The sequence below is a fragment of the Vipera berus genome (assembly GCF_964194415.1).
Source record: "Vipera berus genome assembly, chromosome: 10".
Lineage (NCBI taxonomy): Eukaryota > Metazoa > Chordata > Lepidosauria > Squamata > Viperidae > Vipera > Vipera berus.
In genome coordinates, this window is record NC_138213.1 from 8460309 (window position 1) to 8481106 (window position 20798).

Consider the following 20798-nt stretch of genomic DNA (forward strand, 5'->3'; position numbering starts at 1 on the left):
ATAGATAGATAGATAGATAGATAGATAGATAGATAGATAAGCAGGCAGATAGTCTTTGCAATAAACAATATATACAAACAAAAATTGCCTTGTGTAATTTGGTGGGGACTAGCAAACATCAAATATCCATGTTTACCACCCAAAGAAAATCAAAAGTGGCTTACATGTATGGAGAAGACATATTACAAGACAAATTGCAGAACAATTCATTTTCATGTCAAGAGAAGGAGAATAATCTTCAGAGGAGATGATCAATGTATTCGGGTACTAATAATCCAAGATTCAGCCTGGATTGTGCATGTGGTCTTGCAGCAAAAAACCAAAGTACAGTATGGGGAACCTGTGTGGTCCATCAGATACTGCCAAACTTTAACTTTCACCATCTGGGAGGTGGTTAAAGGATGGTTCTGTTCTCCTTACTGCAAGACTTTCCCAAAGGTTCTGAAGACAGATTTGAGCCTAGTTAAGTTCATGAGACTTAAAAGAATTATAGTAAAATACTCCTTAGTTACTAGAAAAAATGTTCACTGAATTCATCTGAAGTTTCTTAGTCCTAATGCAAAAGATTAGGGTGGTTAATTCTTGTGGCTTCTTCCAAGTCCATAATTTTAAGATGCTACTTCAAGTATACAAAGGTTGTTTAAGCTATAATTAATTTAACTCAATTGTAATGACCATCTGCACCTCACTTTTTCAACCTGAAGTTCGGAATGATAAAGATCATCCAATTTCATTAACTTGTTGAGAGAGAGTAAAACATAAAGGCACATGACGGAGAAGGGTTTTATGCAAGAAGAACAAGCAATTATTTGTCTAGAGAAATATCTCAAAATAGACGATATAAATCATTTTTATTTAACGGCAGATTTCTGCCTCCATACTTTGTCACCTGTATATGCTGAATATATATTTAGAAAGGTCAGCTCACGGGATCATCTGAGAAAGTTCTTTTTCATTGTCTGACATGAATAAGGCTTCTGTCTTTTGGTGATCCTGATTTCTTTTCTTAATCTTTTTTTTCTCTGTCCTTCCTATTATTTACTGAAAATTGAGACATTCTCTTCTGTTGCCCCCAACGTAGTAAGAAAAGAGAGAATAAGTGATGAAACCAAAAACATTTGGGTTCTTCCACTGATCTGCATTTAAGTTTCAACCTCAGTCTGAGCTGTATCTATGGAATATACGTCTTTCAAAAGCAACTTTCTTTATTGCTGACAGCAAAAGTATCCAAGATGAAAATACAATAGGCCTTCTGAATCATGCTTTTGTTTCCATATCATGGAAAGGGATGATGTCTCTGCAAGGAGGAGGACAAAATCTTCACACTTGCGAGAACCTAAATTTCATGAACTTTTGAAACTTCTCACAGTTGGAAAAAACCACCAATTCCTTCCACAATGTACGTTCTCAGCAATAATGATTTAAGACCTAGAGATGGGATAGGAGCTGAAAAAGGAGCTGATATTAAACGAGGAAGAAAAACAACAGAAGTGATGGCAACATAAAACTGGGTAAAGATCTGTTCTTACAAGTAAATAACATTTTCTGCAGCCTCTACTTCCTGGAGCAACATTTGTGACATACACGTTGCTACCATAGAAACAAGCATGGAGGGTAAAATGTTCAGTGGTGAAAGAACATCTTTCCCACCCCCAGATTCGTGAAAGAGACCCAAAGGTCCTGCCTTAAGCACTCCTAGGAAAAGTATCAATCAATCAATCAATAAATAAATAAATAAATAAATAAATAAATAAATAAATAAATAAATAAATAAATAAATGAATGAATGAATGAATGAATGAATGAATGAATGAATGAATGAATGGATTATTTTTTTAAAAAAATAGAAATCTTAATGCTCCGCATTCAAGACCAACTCCATCAAATGCACAGTAAAATAATATATATCCCGTTGGGGTCTGTATCCCTTGGTTAAGTTTGCAAAGAAAACAAAGTATATGGCTGATTTTCCTCTGGTCTGGAACAATCCTGGTGGTTTCTATGCTATAGCCATACCAACAGCTCTCTGATTTGCTGGGCCCTACAATTCTCAGCTTTTCATCTTGATCCATATGATATATATATAGAATATACAGCCTTGTCCCTGAGGAATGAACAGCGACACACATTTCAAGTAACATATTGCATTTACACATGAAAAAAGTCAGTGTTTCAAAAGCTGATTTTTTAAATAAGATATAGCGAGCCAGTTTGCATGTAATGCATGGGTTCAAATATAATGCTAAGTACCAAGAGTGTAATGGTGTAGTGGTAAAACAGACATATTGTGTAGTATTTGTGCTTGGAATTTGGACTAGGTTCTTCATTGGCTATTACGTGAGGATAAGGAGGAGGAAGAGGAGGAGGAGGAGGAGAGGAGACTAACCTATGTGTAGACAGGACCAGACTGGCAGAGAGAAGCTTAATGCATCAAAGATAGGGAGGGGATGTTTATCTTCTGGAAGATTTTTTTTTAAAAAAATGCTTCACCATTCTCCATGTACTGTAGCTTAAGGTCTTATATTTATTTATTTATTTATTTATTTATTTTATTTTATTTGTATACCGCCCTTCTCCCGAAGGACTCAGGCCGGTGAACAGGGACATAAATAACAGAATGCACAAATACAGATATTGAAGAACAAATTAAACCCTAATTTTGCCCAAATGCAGAAAATAAATTACATTAAAACAATAATTAAAACAAAACCCATCAGACCAGGCCGGCTTGTTCAAACAAATAGGTTTTTAGGTCACGTCGGAAGGAGTGAAGGTCAGGAGCCATCCGGAGCTCAACCGGTAAACGGTTCCACAGGTCAGGTGCACCCACAGAGAACACCCTTCCCCTGGGGGTCACCAGATGGCATTCTCCGAACGGCGGCACCCTGAGGAGGCCCTCTCTGTGGGAGCGCACTGGGCTATAATTCATTTTTCTGGAACTAAACCAAAAGGGCCACCATTTCAAGCAATCTCCTCTTTGTCCTGTTGTTGAAAGAAATCTTCCCTTGGCTGTGCTAAGGAATCTGAGTTTAAAGAAGCAAAGCACACCATTTTCAAACCAACGTGTGGAATTACGTAGCTGGCTGTCAAGCCCAGCCGGGGGGAACAACCTGGCACAATCTAGCCGAAGTTCAGTTCTTTATTTGCTCAGACCCAATAGACAGAATCTTGCCAGACTGAACTTTTGCTGCTCTCACCCCAATGGATGTAACCCTGAGAGATTTTCTACTCTCTTCCCTAATCCAGCTGTGGGCTGTGTTGTACTTGTGTCACCTCCCCGCCTCCGCTTCCCTCCTTGGAATGTGTTCCTTCCTTCCAAGGAAACTGCCATTTCATCTCACCACCTCCCCTATCTAGACAGATTCCATCACTTCCGGAGATGCTATTGCAATCCAGTGCTTTCCCTTAGCTGAGACTTTGCACCCCTGCTGCTCATACTTCTCCCCCCCCTCCACCGCCCCAAGTACCCTGCTTTGAACTCTCCCCCCCTTTCAGGGCCTCCCCAACACTCCCTTTCCCCTCCCCTTGCCTTTTTTTCCTTATTGACATCCCCAGCCTTTGAAACAAGGTCTCCACTCCTTTTTTTTTCCTCGTTTCAAGATCTTGTTTGGGGAGAGAGCCGTAACACCTGTCCACTGATCGCCCGCCAGTCTGCATCTGTGCCCACTGACAAGGCTGTCTGCTTTGACTAATGTTGTGATTGATGGACAAAATAAGGAAGAACACACAAAAAAAACATTTCTGTCTGGTCTGGTGTGTCAGCAAGCCTTCATCAAGTGGCTGCGGAAGGTATATTTTGCGGCATGCCTCATTACACCGTAATGGCATTCCCAGGCAAAGCTGTTTCTTTTCATGACACGAGACAGCAGGCAACTTTATGGACTCTGGTCCTAGTACGCCTGGAGGAAAGAGGCACTAAAGAGTGGTCATTTCCAAAAAACGCCTCAAGTTGCGTTTTTGTTGTCATGAATTTAATATGAATCAACACAATATGAAATGAGCATGAGGAATTTTAGTGACTAGTCATTTTTTAAGGCTGCTGTCTTCCACAGTCATCAAGGAGAGAGGAAAGAGAGAGAGAATGAGAGAGAGAGAGAGAGAGAGAGAGAGAGAGAGAGAGGTGGGAGGGGGAGGGGAAACAAAACATTTTCTTCTCCCAAACCTGTTCCAGAAAGAAGTCATCTGTCAATTTTATTACATTAAAAAAAAATAGTACACAAAGGCATACACTCGAAGCAAATGACTGCTTTGCTGCTAAAGATGGGGGGAGGGGGAAAATTCCACCTAGTTGAAGGATGAGAATGAAAGAAAAAAGCCTTCGAGTGATGAGAAAGTGGGTAGAAGACAGTTTGCAACAAATTGAACCACAAAGACCCATTCTTTAAAAAAAGCATGACATGCTACACTGTCTAAACCACACCTGGAATACAGCTCTTGCCTCCCTAAGACAGAAAGGCTATTGGGAAATTGGAAAGAGGGTAGAGATCAGCCAGGAAGATGGTTTAGGGCTTGGAGGCTAACTCCAATGAAGAATGGTTGAAGAACCTGGAAAAGAAGAGAGGTCCAAGGGGTGGCATGATGGTGGCTGTCTTCTGATATTTGAAGGAATGCCTGTGATGAAATCACGGGAGGAAAATAGCGGAAGAAACACTTGCAAAAGAGATACTCCAGTCTTCAGGAAAAAGGGGAACCGTGAGAAAGAGACTTGTAGTAACTCTACCTTTATTATGCTAGAGAGATTTGCTTTGATAGGTTTTCAGGAATTTTTTTTTTACATTGCCTTACTAGCAATAAAGTTCTTTCAGAAATCCAAACGCTTCTTGTTTCCTCTGCTTGCCAGTCTCACAGGGAAGAGGAAGTGGATTTATTGTCCATGGCTCCTGAGAGGAGGACAAGAACCAATGGGTGGCATTTTTCCTGAAGGATATTCAAGACTGAGATATGAAGGGATTTCCTAAGAGTAAGAGCTACTAAGCAATGGAACAGTCTGCTTTATGGAGTCCGGGCTGCTCCATTACTGGAAGTTTTGAAGCAAAATTTGGACAACCATTTGTCTGGGATGAAATGAAAATGTCCACCCTGGGCATGAAGCTGGACAAGAAGACCACCAAGGTCTCTTCCATCTCTGTGATTCTGTGATATGAGTGGTTATTATTCATTTAATTTCATTTATTGGATTTTTATACCGCCCTTCTCCCGAAGGACTATTCAATATTATGCCAACAATAGCAGTCTGCTGGCATATTGCAAATTGGAATTTCCACCATAAAAATCATCTTTACTTCTAACAATGCCATTGTGATCTCTGCGAGCTATGAAAACTGTCTTGGAAATAAGTTGAGATACAATGCAAGACTTGCCCACTTGTCCATAATCCAGAACAGGTCTTGTCAGCTAGGTTAGTATGTCGCAGAATAGACACTAGCGGAAATGATAGTTAAGACCTTCCTCGCTTCATCATCTAGTAAACAGGTATTTTGAGACGGTCCACGCATTATGGCAGTCAATTGACCATATGTATACCCCTTCGTGGGTATCACTTTGTAAGAGTGCCCACAGCGAGTCTCTCAAGATTCAAAATGTCTTAACTGACTAAAAAGATTTCTCTATTTTGTGACTTTCTTGAAATTTTAAGCGCATGTTTTGCCGGACACTTAATTGTTAAATCATTTCATATAAGCCATCTTCTGTGGTGTCCCTTTATGAAATTCTTTCAGGGCATGCAGCTTTCTTATGAGTAATAATTGTTTTAAATTCTTAATCCTCAAATCATCATATCCTCCTACCTGCTCCTTCCTTTTTGTCCTGTGAAGTCTTCTCTTTTTTTTGCCATGGGTTATTGTGAATAATACATAATTGTAATGAGTCGTGATTAGACAAGGAACCTGCTGTATGTAATAAATACTAGACAATAAATTAGAAAATGTATACGAGGGTTGTTGTTTTTTACTCTCACTTAATGCAAGAGGAATGTAAATTCTTGTTATGACAAACATAAGAGATTATCCTTTAAAATGCATTTCACTTACTGTAATCGTAAGAGTTAGTTTATCGATGCCTAAGAGAACAGGGGTGGGGGAAAGAGGAATGAATATGGGATAATTTAAAGCAAATAAATAGCGTGATATGATTAAATTCAAAGCGTGGCGCTTACAGACCCACAATCCTGTTATCCTTACATGTGAGTTCAAAAGAATAACAACAACAATAACAATGGGAGTACCATATTTGCTGCATGAATAAAAGGTTCCCCACAAGGTTCGCAATACATAATAGATATTGTCAGAGTCTGCTAATCAGATGCCTTGACTTTTCTAGATATTATGCAAAGGAATCCCTGAACTGGGGGCAAAGAGAGGAGTGGGAAGATTTTGAGAGGAGGGTGGGCAATCACAGGAGGAAGCGAAACCTACCTGCCTGAAAACTAAAACTAACAAAATCTTCCCTTGCCTTCCCTCCTCTCTCCTTCCCTTCCCTTCCTTCCTTCCTTCCTTCCTTCCTTCCTTCCTTCCTTCCTTCCTTCCTTCCTTCCTTCCTTCCTTCCTCCTTCCTTCCTTCCTCCTTCCTTCCTTCCTTCCTTCCTTCCTTCCTTCCTTCCTTCCTTCCTCCTTCCTTCCTTCCTTCCTTCCTCCTTCCTTTCTTCCTTCCTTCCTTTCTTCCTTCCTTCCTTCCTTCCTTCCTCCTTCCTTCCTTCCTCCTTCCTTCCTTCCTTCCTTCCTTCCTTCCTTCCTTCCTCCTTCCTTCCTTCCTTCCTTCCTCCTTCCTTCCTTCCTTCCTTCCTTCCTTCCTTCCTTCCTTCCTTCCCTCCTTCCCTCCCTCCTTCTCACCTTCCCTTCCTTCCTCCTTCTCCCCTATTTATTTATTTCTTTCTGCAAGTCTAACATCAGAAACAGGCCGTTGCATTGCTGTGTATTCATGGATAAAGGCCCAAATAAACTGTAACAATACCATGAAAGTTTTCAGCACAACCTTTTTAAATTAGTGGTGCGGGAATGGCAAAGGTTTTATTCCACAGGACTGGAATAAAACAAACAAACAAAAAAAAAACCCTGTGAAAATGCATTATGTGTGCAACTAAGACCCCGAAAGACTTCTGACTATGCGACATAGCTGAAAACCCACGTACATCCACACCCACACAAACCCAAGTAATCTGTATTCTTTTGGTTTGGCATGGCTATGTTTCCGTCTAGGGTCTTGTGTGAAAATCTAGCTATTGTGGTTTATTAAATAAATTACAATTAAAACACATGTGGCTTAGCAAAATCTTTCCCATCTGCCAGAATAATATATATATATATATATATATATAAAACAATAGAAAAGCAAGTATTGCAGAAAAACATAGGGGGAAAAAAATAATGTCCTCTGTCCTAATCCTAAACATATGATGGACATTTAAGTTCCTTGCAAAACATCAAGGGCATTAAGTGATAAGTGAAAGTCCTCTGGGTCCTTCAACCTGGAGCTGAAACTTACAGGTTAGTGAAAGTTGGCATCCGTTGACATATTTTCTCGCATTATTTGTCTCTCTCCTTCATCCAAGCATTTTATTATATAAAAAAGGAGCAAGAAAAAAAACAACAACAACCCAACAGATTGACAATGTGAGATTTCTCCAGCATGTTTTTCCATGCACCTGAGCTCAGCGAGTCTGGAACACATTTTCATCTCTTTCTTGAAACCACATTCAAACCTATCCGTCTCAGACAGGACTATGGATTATGGAAAATTGGAAAAGGCCATACTCAAACTCAGTGCGTCTCTCACACTGGCTTTAGAAGCTAGAAGGAGATTAAGGAGATTTGGTAAGACCACACTTGGAATACTGCAGCCGGTTTTGGTCCCCACAAAAAAATAATGATGATAAAAAAATGTTGAGACCCTGAAAAGAGTGCAGAGAAGAGCAATAAGGATGATTAGGGGACTAGAGGCTAAAACATACGAAGAACGGTTGCAGGAATTGGGCATGCTCTAGTGAAAAGAACTATTGCTAAGCACATTGACTTGTGCTTTAGATTGTAAGTTGCCCTGAGTCTTCGGAGAAGGGTGGGATATAAATGGGATTAAAAAAAAAAAGAACTGGGGTGACATGAATGCAGTGTTCAATATTTGAGGGGCTGACACCAAAAAGAGGGGATCATCCTATTTCCAAAAGCACCAGAAGGTAAGACAAGAAGGCAATGGACAGAAGCTGATACCCAATCTGCAAGTTAGTCTAGAACAGGGGTGTCAAACTCAATTTCATTGAGGGCCGCATCAGCATTGCAGTTGCCCTCAGGGGGCCGGGTGGGTATTGCCTGGGTGGCCGTGGCCTAATGGGTGGGTGTGGCTAGAGTGTGTATGGCCTACTGGGTGGGCATGGCCAGCTCTACATCACTTGCATCAAGGGTGCCTATGGGGGCCTGGGCAGGAGTGGGACAGATCTGAGGGTCTCTGGCAGAAGGAGGGTCTCTGGGCCAGGGCCAAGGCAGCGGGGGCCGTTCCCTCCCTGTTTACAGGATGGCTTCGCGGGCCGCATGAAACCACTTTGCGGGCCGGATCCGGCCTTGTGTTTGACATGTCTGGTCTAGAAACAGTAGATTTGATCTGTTCACTTCTCTAGTGAAAAGAAAGACTAAAAATGACATAACAGCAGTGTTCCAATATTTGAGGGATTGTGACAAAGAAGAGGGGGTCAACCCGTTCTCCAAAGCCCCTGAAGGCAGGACAAGAAGCAACAGATGGAAACTAATCAAGGAGAGAAGCAACCTAGAACTAAGGAGAAACTTCTGGACAGTGAGGACAATTAACCAGTGAGACAACCTGCCTCCAGAAGTTGTGAATGCTCCAACACTGGAGGCTTTTCAGAGTGGACTGGGCAACCATTTGTCAAAAATGGTATAGGTTGGGGTTTGGACTAGAAGACCTCCCAGGTCCTTCCAACTCTGTTATTCTGCTAAGTTAGGCTGTGAAAATATCACTTTCATCAGCTGGCATATCAAACCAGTTGGCAGTTTTGTTGATGCTGGCATATCAGCCAAATGGGAAATTTCACCTCAGAGCAGAGGTCCCCCAACCTTTTGGGCACCAGGTACCGGTTCTGTGGAGAGAGGTTTTTCTGTGGACTGGAGGCTGCGTGGTTTTGTGTGCTGCCTGCATCTCACGAATGGGGCTTTGCTTGTTTATGCAGACTGGTTGCTGGCATGCCACGGCCTGGTACTGGTCCACAGACTGGGGGTAGGAGACCCCTGCCTTAGACTATTGTCTTTAATCTTGAAGAAATCAGCCCCATATTTATGCATCCATGTATTTTTGTAGCAATTTTTTTTTCTGCAAAAAAATTCCTAGTTCACTTTATACATTTCCTTTGATTTTTTAATTTTTTTTTCCTTTTTTCCCCTCCTGCCTTTCATATTTTGCTTTTCTGGTGGCTCTTACATCCTGCCCTGGCATCTTCTCGTACGCTCCATATGGATTGAAGCTTGTGATTCCAAGAAATATATTTGCTTGTTTTCTCTGTGATTCTGAGAGAAGTCCAACTTCTTAAGATCACAAATTGTTCACTTGGCTCTCTTATTGTAATATGTAGTAAGGTCCCCCTATTTTTTAAAGTAAGCATACTTTTAAAATATTAATATTATGACTTTTGTGATACTTTACTTTGAATGTTTAGTTCGTTGCATACAAATGCTAATGATTAAGAATATTAACTGGATAAAACTTTCCCTTGTCCATTTAGGAAGCCAGCTAAGCGTAAATTCTCCTTTTTAAATTTTCCGTTGAAAGACAGTAGTTGCATTTCACTAAACCGTGGTTTTTTCTTTCTTTCTTTTTTTGTTTTGTTTTCAAGTCAGTGATGTGTTCTGATTGTTTTATTGGCAACACTTTCAGAAGGGGCTTGCAATTGCTTCCTTCCACAGCCTGAGAAAGTATGACTGGCGCAAGGTCATCCAGTTGGCATCATACTTAACATGGAACTAGAACTCACAATCTCCTGGTTTCTAGCCTGGTGCCTTAGCCACAACATCAAACTGTGGAACTTCTCGTGTTCTGCTTATGCATAGGTTAAGTAAATCACCACTGACTCAATTTGGATGACACAACACATGATTTATAAACCAAGAAAGAAATTGTTCATGTGCAATCCATTGCCACAAGTTATGCTCATGGTCCTAACTTAGATGGATTTAAAGGAAATTGGATAAACTCATGGAGGATAGATTGGTCACCACAATATAAAAAAGATGTCGAGACTCTGGAAAGTGTGCAGAGAAGAGCAACAAAGATGAGCAGGGGGGTGGAGGCTAAAACATATGAAGAACAGTTGCAGGAATTGGGTATGTCTACTCTAGTGAAAAGAAGGGAGATATGTTAGAAGTGTTCCAATATTTGAGAGAGTGCCACAAAGAAGAGGGCACCAACCTATTTTCCAAAGCACCAGAAGACAAGAAGCAATGGATGGAAACAAATCAAGGAGAGAAGCAACCTGGAATTAAGGAGAAAATTCCTGACAGTAGAACAATTAATCAGTGGAATGGCTTGCCTCCAGACCTTGTGGTGCTCCAACACTGGATGTTTTTAGGAAGAGATTGGACAGCCATTTGAAATGGTACAGGGTCTCCAGCTTGAGCGGGGGGGTAGACTAGAAGACCTCCAAAATCCCTTCAAATTCTGTTATTCTATTATTCTGTTAAGGGACACGGTGGCTCAGTGGGTTAGGATGCTGAGCTTGTCAATCAGAAGGTCAGCAGTTTGGCGGGTCAAATCCGCATAACAGAGTGAGCGCCTGTTACTCGTCCCAGCTTCTGCCAACCTAGCAGTTCGAAAGCACGTAAAAATGCAAGTAGAAAAATAGGGACCACTACGGTGGGAAGGTAACAGAGTTCCGTGCGCCTTTGGCGTCTAGTCATGCTGGCCACATGACCACGGAGACATCCTCGGACAAGCGCTGGCTCTTCGGCTTTGAAACGGAGATGAGCACCGGCCCCTAGAGTTGGAAACGACTAGCACGCATGTGCGGGGGAACCTTTACCTTTATCTATTATTCTGTTAAATATATTATTTGACGGCCCATTGAGGCTCACAAGATCAAGGACCAGACACCACAGGGATTTCAGAAAAGCTATTTTATAGTTGACAAGTATGTTAACAGAATCTCAAAAGCTTATCCAAAATATTCATTGCTCTTTTTGAAGAACAACATGGTCCAGGTGGGGCAAATCTTTCTCACGCTCTCTATTTTCCTTGGGCTGAGCAACTGCTTCCCCTGTCTCACAGATTCTCAAGGACAGAACTAAATTATAGCATTAACAATCAGAACTCAATGTTATGTCTAGTTTGAGAGCAGCCTGCATCCAAATGCCAGTGCAATGCAGAAACACGGGAGAAGGACATGCCCTCTTTGAAATATTACTAAAAAAAAATTATCCTCAATTGTTATTTACCAAAACAACAAGAATTGTATTAACTTAAGGTTGGTAAAAGAGAACTTCATGGGAAAAAGAGAAAATCAAGTAAAGCTATTATGTGGATTATGGATTATAGAAACCAACTGTTAATGAAAGTTTTTTTTAAATTTAAACCCAGACAACATACTGTTTACCAAATATTAAGGTGACTATGTTAAAAAAAATCAATAAAACACATATTTATATATAAAAAAGGAAATGTTCTCCTCTTCTTATGAACTTTCATTTGCTCGGCACAGTAAGAATCAAAATGCTGGGCTAAGATGAGATTTTACCTGATCTAGCAGGGATGTTCTTATCTTCATAATACCTAGATTTATTCATCACACTAAGCAGGAAATGAACCAGACTGTGACTTAGTGCAAGCTGTGAATCCAGCCAATGTATCTGCAATGTTTTGAACGGTACATATGTGCTACATGATTGTCATATAGAGATGAGAGGTTTTCGTACTTTTATTCTAGTTGGCTTTGTCTTGAAATGTTCTCACACTCTCTTTTTGACTCATCAAATAGTTGCAGCATCTCTCAGGAACTTAAATCCATCAAGTTTCTTTTTCTGTTCTGTTTTGCAACCACACCCACACATCATGGTAAGGCAGAAATAAAAGGCACAAAGGAATGGGGAGAATTGGAAACTGCATGGGACCTAGAGTTCCTGTGAAATGGTCTCCCTTTGTTCCACTTATCAATACTAATCTCTAGATGGACTAGAGACTTTGTCAAGACAACTAATGGAATTTAATGACTGCTGAAGCAACACACATAATAGGAAGGAGGCCAGTACAAGGAGTAGGACGTTCAGTGTAAAATAAGATAAAGGAGTCCCTGCAGGTTTTAGTCTATTAGTTGGTGCTGACTCAAGGGGGTGCTACTCATCTCTATTTCGCTGTCCGAAAACATTTCCCTGATCACGTGGCCAGCGTGATATCGTGAAGTGTGGTTACCTTCCCACTGAAGTGGTACCTATTTATTTACTTGCATTTGCATGCTTTCAAACTGCTAGTTTGGCAGGATGAGGACGGGAACTCACCCTGTCACGTGGCGCTTGGGTCTTGAACCAGGCTGGCAGTTTTCCAGCTGACAAGCCCAGGGTCTTAACCACTGAGCTGCCGCATTGCCCAGGACTTACTGTGCCGTTGTTGAAGTCCACATCTCAGCAGGAAAACATCAGATGTTGTTGTTCCTCCTGTCTTCATCACACAATCTTCCTTTTGTTTTAGAAATGCCACTGCCTGTTCTAGCCATTCTCTCTGAACAGCAGTACAGATAATGATCAGAAACAGAGGAAACACCAAACAAATAAAAGGAAAAAAAAATTAACTCATCATGGATATTTTAAATAGATCTCCCAAAACTGGAACTGATATTTGGAAGTATAATGGACTGAATTCACAACTTTCTTTTGGAATTAATTCTTAGAGGAAAAGAGGAAGCCGGCAATAAATGTGAAATTTTTGACTCACAATATTTACCAAGCTGCCAACTTGTATGAATTCTCATTACAAAGATTTGAACAAGCCTCGAATGTTTACTGTAAAGACATCATCACCTGAAATTTCCTACCACTTACAGGCAGTACCATATTTGTGGGGACTGGAGAAATTTCAGAAGTCATCCAAAGTTCAAAGTCGAAAAGGTTAGTGTTACATTTAGCCAAATTTCTCAAGAGTTTTTACAGAATGCTGTGTGTCGAAAATGTTTACCACGCTTAAAAAAAAAATCCTTAAAATACACCCAAGCAAGCAAAATGCATCAAGCCCTTTGTGGGTATTGTAGACATTGCCTTATTGAGTTCATAATTTACAAACTGGGCAGCATCCTTCCTATAGAAATGGATGGATGTTTTTCCTTTAACTTTGGCTGAATTATGTTCTGTACTCAAAAATGCCGTGCACTACATCTTGGGCTCATAATATATCATAGAGTGGAGAAAGGGCATCTGAAGAAATGCTATATAGCATATTGCAAAGCACAAGATTCAGTTCAATTTATAAATAGGAGAAAGAAAGAAAGAAAGAAAGAAAGAAAGAAAGAAAGAAAGAAAGAAAGAAAGAAAGAAAGAAAGAAAGAAGAAGGAAGGAAGGAAGGAAGGAAGGAAGGAAGGAAGGAAGGAAGGAAGGAAGGAAGGAAGGAAGGAGAGAAGGAGGGAGGAAGGAAGGAAGGAGGGAAAGAAAGGAGAAGGGAAGGGAATGAAAGAAGAAGGGAAGGGTAAGGCAGGGGAGAGGAGAAAGGAAGGAAAGAAGGAAAGAAAGAAGAAGGGAAGGAAGGAAGGAAAGAAGGGAATGGAAGATGAGAAGAGGAAGGAAGGAAGGAAGGAGTAGTTTTTTTCAAAATGTAGAATGCTGGGATTGTCAATGTCTTCTTATATACCTCTTGCGTTTGTGTTTATTTTTAAGTAATTACTTATTATAATTTCATTTTGCTACCTAGAGGAAATTCACCCAACCCTGGTGATAGAAATGGCAACAAGCACATCCCTCACTTCATATTTAAATATCTGGGGCCAGGTATCAGTGGCTGCATACATTCTAACATGCATGAAAATGTGGGTCCATCCAAGGTAGAAACAGCGGGAAGTGACTGGGACAGGTGATCGCTATCCAACTCGTGTCGACTTTTCTAATTTGAACGTTGATGATATTGGAGTCGTTTAAGTCATATTCCAGAGATGTGGCAAGCCATTTTGCTTGTGGCAAAAATGCCAATAAGGAAACACTCAGATTATTTGGGAACTGATCATTTCACATGCTTTGGAGTGTAGGAAGAAAGACATGTGAAAGAAAAAGTGAACTGTACAAATGCAGGAACTAGCCAAGTGTGTAGTAGTGAACTTCATTACGTCAAAAGGGTATTATGGGGGGAAAGTTGAAATGTATAACCTAAAGTGCTAATCATCTCAGTCCTATTTTGCCATCTCTATTCTAGATAGCAATAGCAATAGTGCTTTACAGCCCTCTCTAACTGATTTACAGAGTCAGCTTCTTGCCCCCAACAATCTGGGTCCTAATTTTACTGACCTCAGAAGGATGGAAGGATGGGTCAACCTTGAACTGATCAGAATCGAACTGCTGGCAGTTGAACTGATCAGAATTGAACTTCTGGCAGTTGGCAGAATTAGCCTGCAATACTGCACTATAACCACTGTGCCACCATGACTCTAGATGTATGAACAGTTTTGCTTGCATTTTTTTAAAAAAAGAAGATATTGCACATAAAAGTTTGAATGCTAACAAGATGACTTACTCTCTTTACCAGGGCCTCCAATGCTATCCATTGCTAAATTAACTAGATTGAGTGTGGCTCCAAATTAAAGGGCCAAATCCTTCTTGTCTTAATTTATTGATAAAAGATACACACAATACATACCACACTTTCCACTTGTTTTAAGTAGTCTGATGTGTTTAATTTAGGTAGTGCTGATCTTTCAGAAATGTGGAATATCTACAACCTTCTGGAAAAGTTGGATTTACAACAGAATGACAGACTAACAAAGTTGGAAGGGACCTTGGACGTCTTGTAGTAATCTAGTCCAATCCCTTGCTCAAAGAGGAGACTGTATACCATTCTAGACAAGTGGCTGTCCAGTCTCTTCTTAAAAGCCTCCAGTGATGGGGCACCCACAACTTCTGAAGGCAAGCCAGTCCACTGATTAATTGTTCTGTCAGGAATTTTCTCCTTAGTTCCAGGTTGCTTCTCTCCTGGATTAGTTTCCATCTATTGCTTCTTGTCCTGCCTTCAGGTGCTTTGGAGAATAGCTTGACTTCCCCTTCTTTGTGGCAGTCCCTCAGATATTGGAAGACTGCTATCATGTCACATCCTGGTCCAGGGGTAGGCAACCTTGGCTCTTTTATGACTCGTGGACTTCAACTCCCAGAATTCCTGAGCCAGCCATGCTGAGGGGAAAGGGAGAGGTTTCCAAGCTGAGCCATGCTGGCTCAGGAATTCTGGGAGTTGAAGTCCACGAGTCATGAAGGGGCCATCGTTCCCTATGCTGGCTCAGGAATTCTGGGAGTTGAAGTCCACGAGTCATAAAAGAGCCAAGGTTGCCTACCCCTGGACTAGCCCTTCTTTTCGCTAGACTAGACATATCCAATTATACTCATATAAAATTAATTATTATATAATTAACTTTAGAATTCACTATATAATTAATTAATTAATAATTAACTATAATTTACACCTTCTGGTTCTTGGTATTACAGGTAGTCCTCGACTTACAACAGTTTGTTTAGCGACCATTCAAAGTTGCAAAAGTACTGAAAAAAGTGGCTTACGACCATTTCAGCCTTCCCCAAAATTCAGACACTTGGCCATTGACTCATATTTATGATGGCTGCAGGGTGTCCTGGGGTCACGTGATCCCCTTTTGTGACCTTCTGAGAAGCAAAGGCAAGGGGAAATTCACTTAACAACCGTGTCACTAACTTAACAACTACCAATGATTCACTTAACAATTGTGCCAAGAAAGGTCATAAACTGGGACAAAACTCACTTAACAAATCTTCACTTCGCGACAGAAATTTGGGGCTCAATGGTGCTCGTAGGTTGAGGACTACGTGTAGAAGGTGGAAGTCCATCACTAGCTTTGAGCACCATTTCCTCATTTGTCTGTGCAACTTTGATTCCAGCCCTTCCCACCCATTGCTGATTCCTCTGAAAAGGGCTGGCCGATGGTCACAGGGCACCTAGGAGAGAAAGCCAGGTATAATTTAAACTCCTTGCCATTCTGCCCTTCACCCTTCACTCTAACCTAGATGAGATGGCTTATCTCATCCTTTAGTGACTCTCCTTTTGAAAGATCTCATCACTCAAGCAATTCCATGGAGACCTGCCTTTAAAGACAAAACAAAACAAGAAGGCAAAAGGGAAGACAACGATGGCAAAATCTCAGCGGTAACTAACTTTAAAACTACAGGTCCACAAGAATGGGCTTTTTAAAAAAGATGAATTTGTAAATTGGATTGGCATGAGTTAACTGAATTTTGACCTAGATTTGATCGATCTTCCTTCCTTCCTTCCTTCTTTCCTTCCTTCCTTCCTTCCTTCCTTCCTTCCTTCCTTCCTTCCTTCCTCCCTCCCTTCCTTCCCTCCTTCCCTCCTTCCTTCCTTCCTTCCTTCCTTCCTTCCTTCCTTCCTTCCTCCCTCCCTCCCTCCCTTCCTGCCTCCCTCCCTCCCTCCCTCCCTACCTTCCCTCCTTCCCTCCTTCCTTCCTTGGTCCCAATCATAGAATACATTGTAAAGTTTTTAAACCAGTCAGGGGTAGGTCCGTGTGGAAATGGTTGAACTGATTAATATTATAGGCCCTTTCTGAAATGGGAGCATTCTCCTCTCCCTGTAACTCAGGATGTTTGGGTGACAAATATGTCAAATTAATACATCACCAGGTATGAAAGCACTGTTAGAATTTGACTGAGGTACTTCCAGCCTGGGAAAGGGAACGATTTATCAATGCAAACTTAATAACATCTATTTGAATCTAACTAAAAATCAATATTTCATTACCAAATTGTTAGTGAGAATGAAGAAAAATTGCGGAAGTCCGACCGTTGGGTGGAAGAAAAGCATCAGGAGTTCAATGGAAAGACGGAATGATTCATGAGGCTAAGCCAGGAGAAGGATGAAGGAGGACGAATGCGGGGAAACTTGGAGGGGGCCCTTTTCTCTTATGACCTTGGTAGCAAGGGGGGAGAGAAATACAAGAAAATGAAAGTGACTGTCAACTCCCAACAGAGATGGGTCATGCTATAAATCAAGCCCAGCAGAGAGAGAGAGAGAGAGAGAGAGAGAGAGAGAGAGAAGGGGGGGGGGGTTGAAGAGAAGAATTGTACAGGAGGGGGTAGTCTGTCGGAGTATATGTGAAGGGGCAGAGCATTAAACAGAGGTGGGAAGATCTTGTTTAATTCAACTCCTTTTCTTTAGAGATGAGCGGGAGCAGGTAAAAGGCCTGTGAATCATTCCTCTTTAAAAAAACAAGAGTTTTTACATTAAAACAAGTGCCAGGGTCAGACAGATGGAGAGGCATTGCTTTCTATTGGCTGAGATTTAAAACACAGATCCAATAAGCATTTCCTTCAGCTCCAGAAAGGAGAAAAATGAGAGGGCCAGGTTTACCAGACACATAACTAAATCAGGGAGGTGGGGAAGCCCAATTCTTTTGAAGGGTTCTCTGCCCCCTCCGCATAGATATGACTTGCACAATCCCACCTACACACACATACCCCACTCTACTTAAGGACATTAATACTGCTTTTATTAAAACTGTATTGATCTGCACCAGCAAGGCAGAATCATTTGTTTAAGCCTTAACTGCATGTGACCTTTAATGGTTTCGGGTTTTTTTATTTTAATTTAACTTCTCCTATTTTCTCTACGATATGTATTAGCGTTGGTGTTCGTAGTATCTGGTTTCTGACTACATGGTGCTTTGCCCAGAAGGACACTAAGCAAAATAGAGAAATTTGTAACTGTCTTTCGCCAACAGACAACAAAGAGATGGTTTCAAATATGAATATTGCACCTCGCCACGTTAAATTGAAATGTATTCTTTGGGAGTAGATTGTTTGCTAAATTGTGACACGGTGTCCTGCCTGCCTCTATCCATCAGGCGTCTGGTTTTTTTACACCTGCCCTGTCTTTTCTGATTGAGTCTTTTTTATCCTTCCTAATCCATCAGCATAAAAAGAACTTGTGTTTCTTTCATGAGGCAAATGAAAGGGCATCTATTTCAATAGCCAGCCCTGGAAAGTGACCCTCATTCATTTACAACTAGAATGGATGGTGTCTTCTAAGATGGAAAAGCCCTGCTCAGGTAACTTGCACGGCAGATATTAGCTGATATCTAATACTGCATTGGTGAGCATAATGTGGCCCTAAACATCTCTTCTGGGACAGCCATCTTTCTAGATTAAGGAAATAGGAGGACTGCTTTCCAATTTAGGGGCAAAACCCATCACAAAGTCATGGTCTGGCCATAAAGGAGGGCAAGTCAGTTGCTAGGCTCCAAAATGTGAGGATGGAGGTTTGCTGTCTGAGCTTGTGGGTTGGTTTCTGAATGTTTCATTACTAGGCAAGGTAACATCTTCAGCAGGGTTTAGGGGATGTCTTTGTCGGTGTTTTTCTGCTTATAAAGGCTTTGTGTGGTCATTAGGTCTTGGGATGGGTCAGGTGTGGGTGTGCCAAGTCAGGGTCTTGTGATGGCCGTGTCAGGTGAGGGTCACTGAGAGCTGAAGCGCTGCTTGGGGGGAGGGGGTTGTGCAGGTTGGTTGAGGGTGGGTGAATCAGATCAACCCCACAACCAACCCATGATGGCACCGACCCTCAACCAACCCACACAATCTCCCCATTGAAGATGTTACCTAGCCGGGTAACGAAATGTTTGGAAACCAACCCACAAGCTCGGAGAATGAACTTTCACCCTCTTCCTAGCCCTGGGCTACAGATATTTGCCACCATCACACACCCCAAATGTGGTCATGTGACCACCATGGGAGGTGAAACAAAATTTTATTATGGCCAGAACTGCTTTATGGGCTGTAACAAACTGTTCTGGGCCCATCTTCTTATGTTGTTGTTGTTGAACACTCATTAAGCAAATGATCACAAGCCAAGAACTATATCTATATGCTTTTCTAAGGCTCTTACTGCTGCTAATTAGATCCCACCAATTGCAGAAACTAGCTTTGTTCCTCAGGGAACATGAAGCTTAACAGAGAAAATAATCCCATTCTTGATTTAGAGTTGTGGGTTAAGGTGGAATATGTTATCTGATAAAAACTAGTAGAGGTTTGCAGAGAAATTTTTTCACATAGTGCCTAGGAAACCAAAGAATGATAACAAAGTGAACTTCCATTGATGTTAAAGAAAGTCAGATACCCAGACAGTAACAAGAAGAAGGTACTATGTTGATACTGGGATGTGCTGAGTAGACATGGTAATCAATGTTGGATTTAGTTTCACCTAGTCACAGAAAATCTAGCCTTACAAGCATCTGCAGGAAGATGCGGACAGGGCAAATAATTTATTATTTCAACCTCAATTTTGAGATCCTGGGAGTTTGCCAATTTGGGGGAAAAACATGCCAAAGAAAAAGAATATGGCTGATTGGAAGAGAGAACTTGTCAGGCACAAAGAGTCAGGATCACATATACTTTCTAGTTCAGAAGATTTATTGTTGAATCCTCTGGTCAACTGATGATCAGCACTAAATTGACATAGGTAAAAGTTAAGAGAATTCAAGTAGGGGGCTGGGCTTGGAGTATTTGTGGACATGTAACAATTCTAGGCTGAGTCCTCTCTTGACTCCACCCACAGGCTCTGCTTGCTCTTCTTCTACAGAACTTCAAACCAAAGCAACTCAACCTCCATCCTAGCTTAAGGCCTGGTTGGATGAGCAACTGCATTTTTAACAATTTTAACAATTTTAAAAAGATGGAATTTAGACAGATCTCTGGAGGGAATCAGCAATATCATTCCTTTTCCATGACTGAGAAGACGTGGTTTCCGGGCCCTCCAAGGTGACACTGCTTAATTGGTGGGATGCATGATAATGTCACCATGAAACTTCCCTACTTGTGTCTGCCATCGTTGCATCATTTGCATAATTGTGCCACTTGTGCTATGACCTCTTGATGATAATTTGAGATCCCTGTATATTTTTTTTTATGGACACTGTTTGCTAACATCCCCCTCATGAGCCCTTTTCATATACTTTGAGTCTGACGTATGTTCAGCTTCTTCTTTAAGAGGAAAGCATGAAAACAAAGTCCTTGTTTGTGAAGCTTTAAGTCAACCCGTCCTTTAAGATAATATAACAGGAAAGATTTTATACTCCTTAGTCTGATTGCCATCTATCTGTTCATGCCACCAAATTCCCTCTGGAACTCTGAGGTTCAGCTTTAATTGCAGTCCTTTTAATTTCCCACCTTCTGCTATACATTTGGCTGCAAAAATCCTATACACAGTTAGACTACTTTTAACACAGTCAAATCAATGAAATTTAAAAGGTCTAGCTGTGTAGGATTGCAGCCATAATGTTTTGATCAGTCAAGAAAACAATGAAGAGACTCCAGGAAAACTGAAAAAGAAAAGAAAAGAAAAGATAAAGAAGAGGAATGCAATTGGAGCATGTGAGAAATAGCTTTTGTCTTTTTTTTATCACCACTTTCTTGTGGTGCTTACAGAAGAAACATTAATGTATTATAGAGATTGCCACAAAAGTGTGATCCTTTTACTTTTCTTTTAAAAAGAAGATTCTTATCCAAACTCCAGATGGTCTACATGTGATCAAACTGGCCACAGGCAAAATAGAATAGTCCTTTGCATCCAGATCAGATTTCTCTGCCAAATC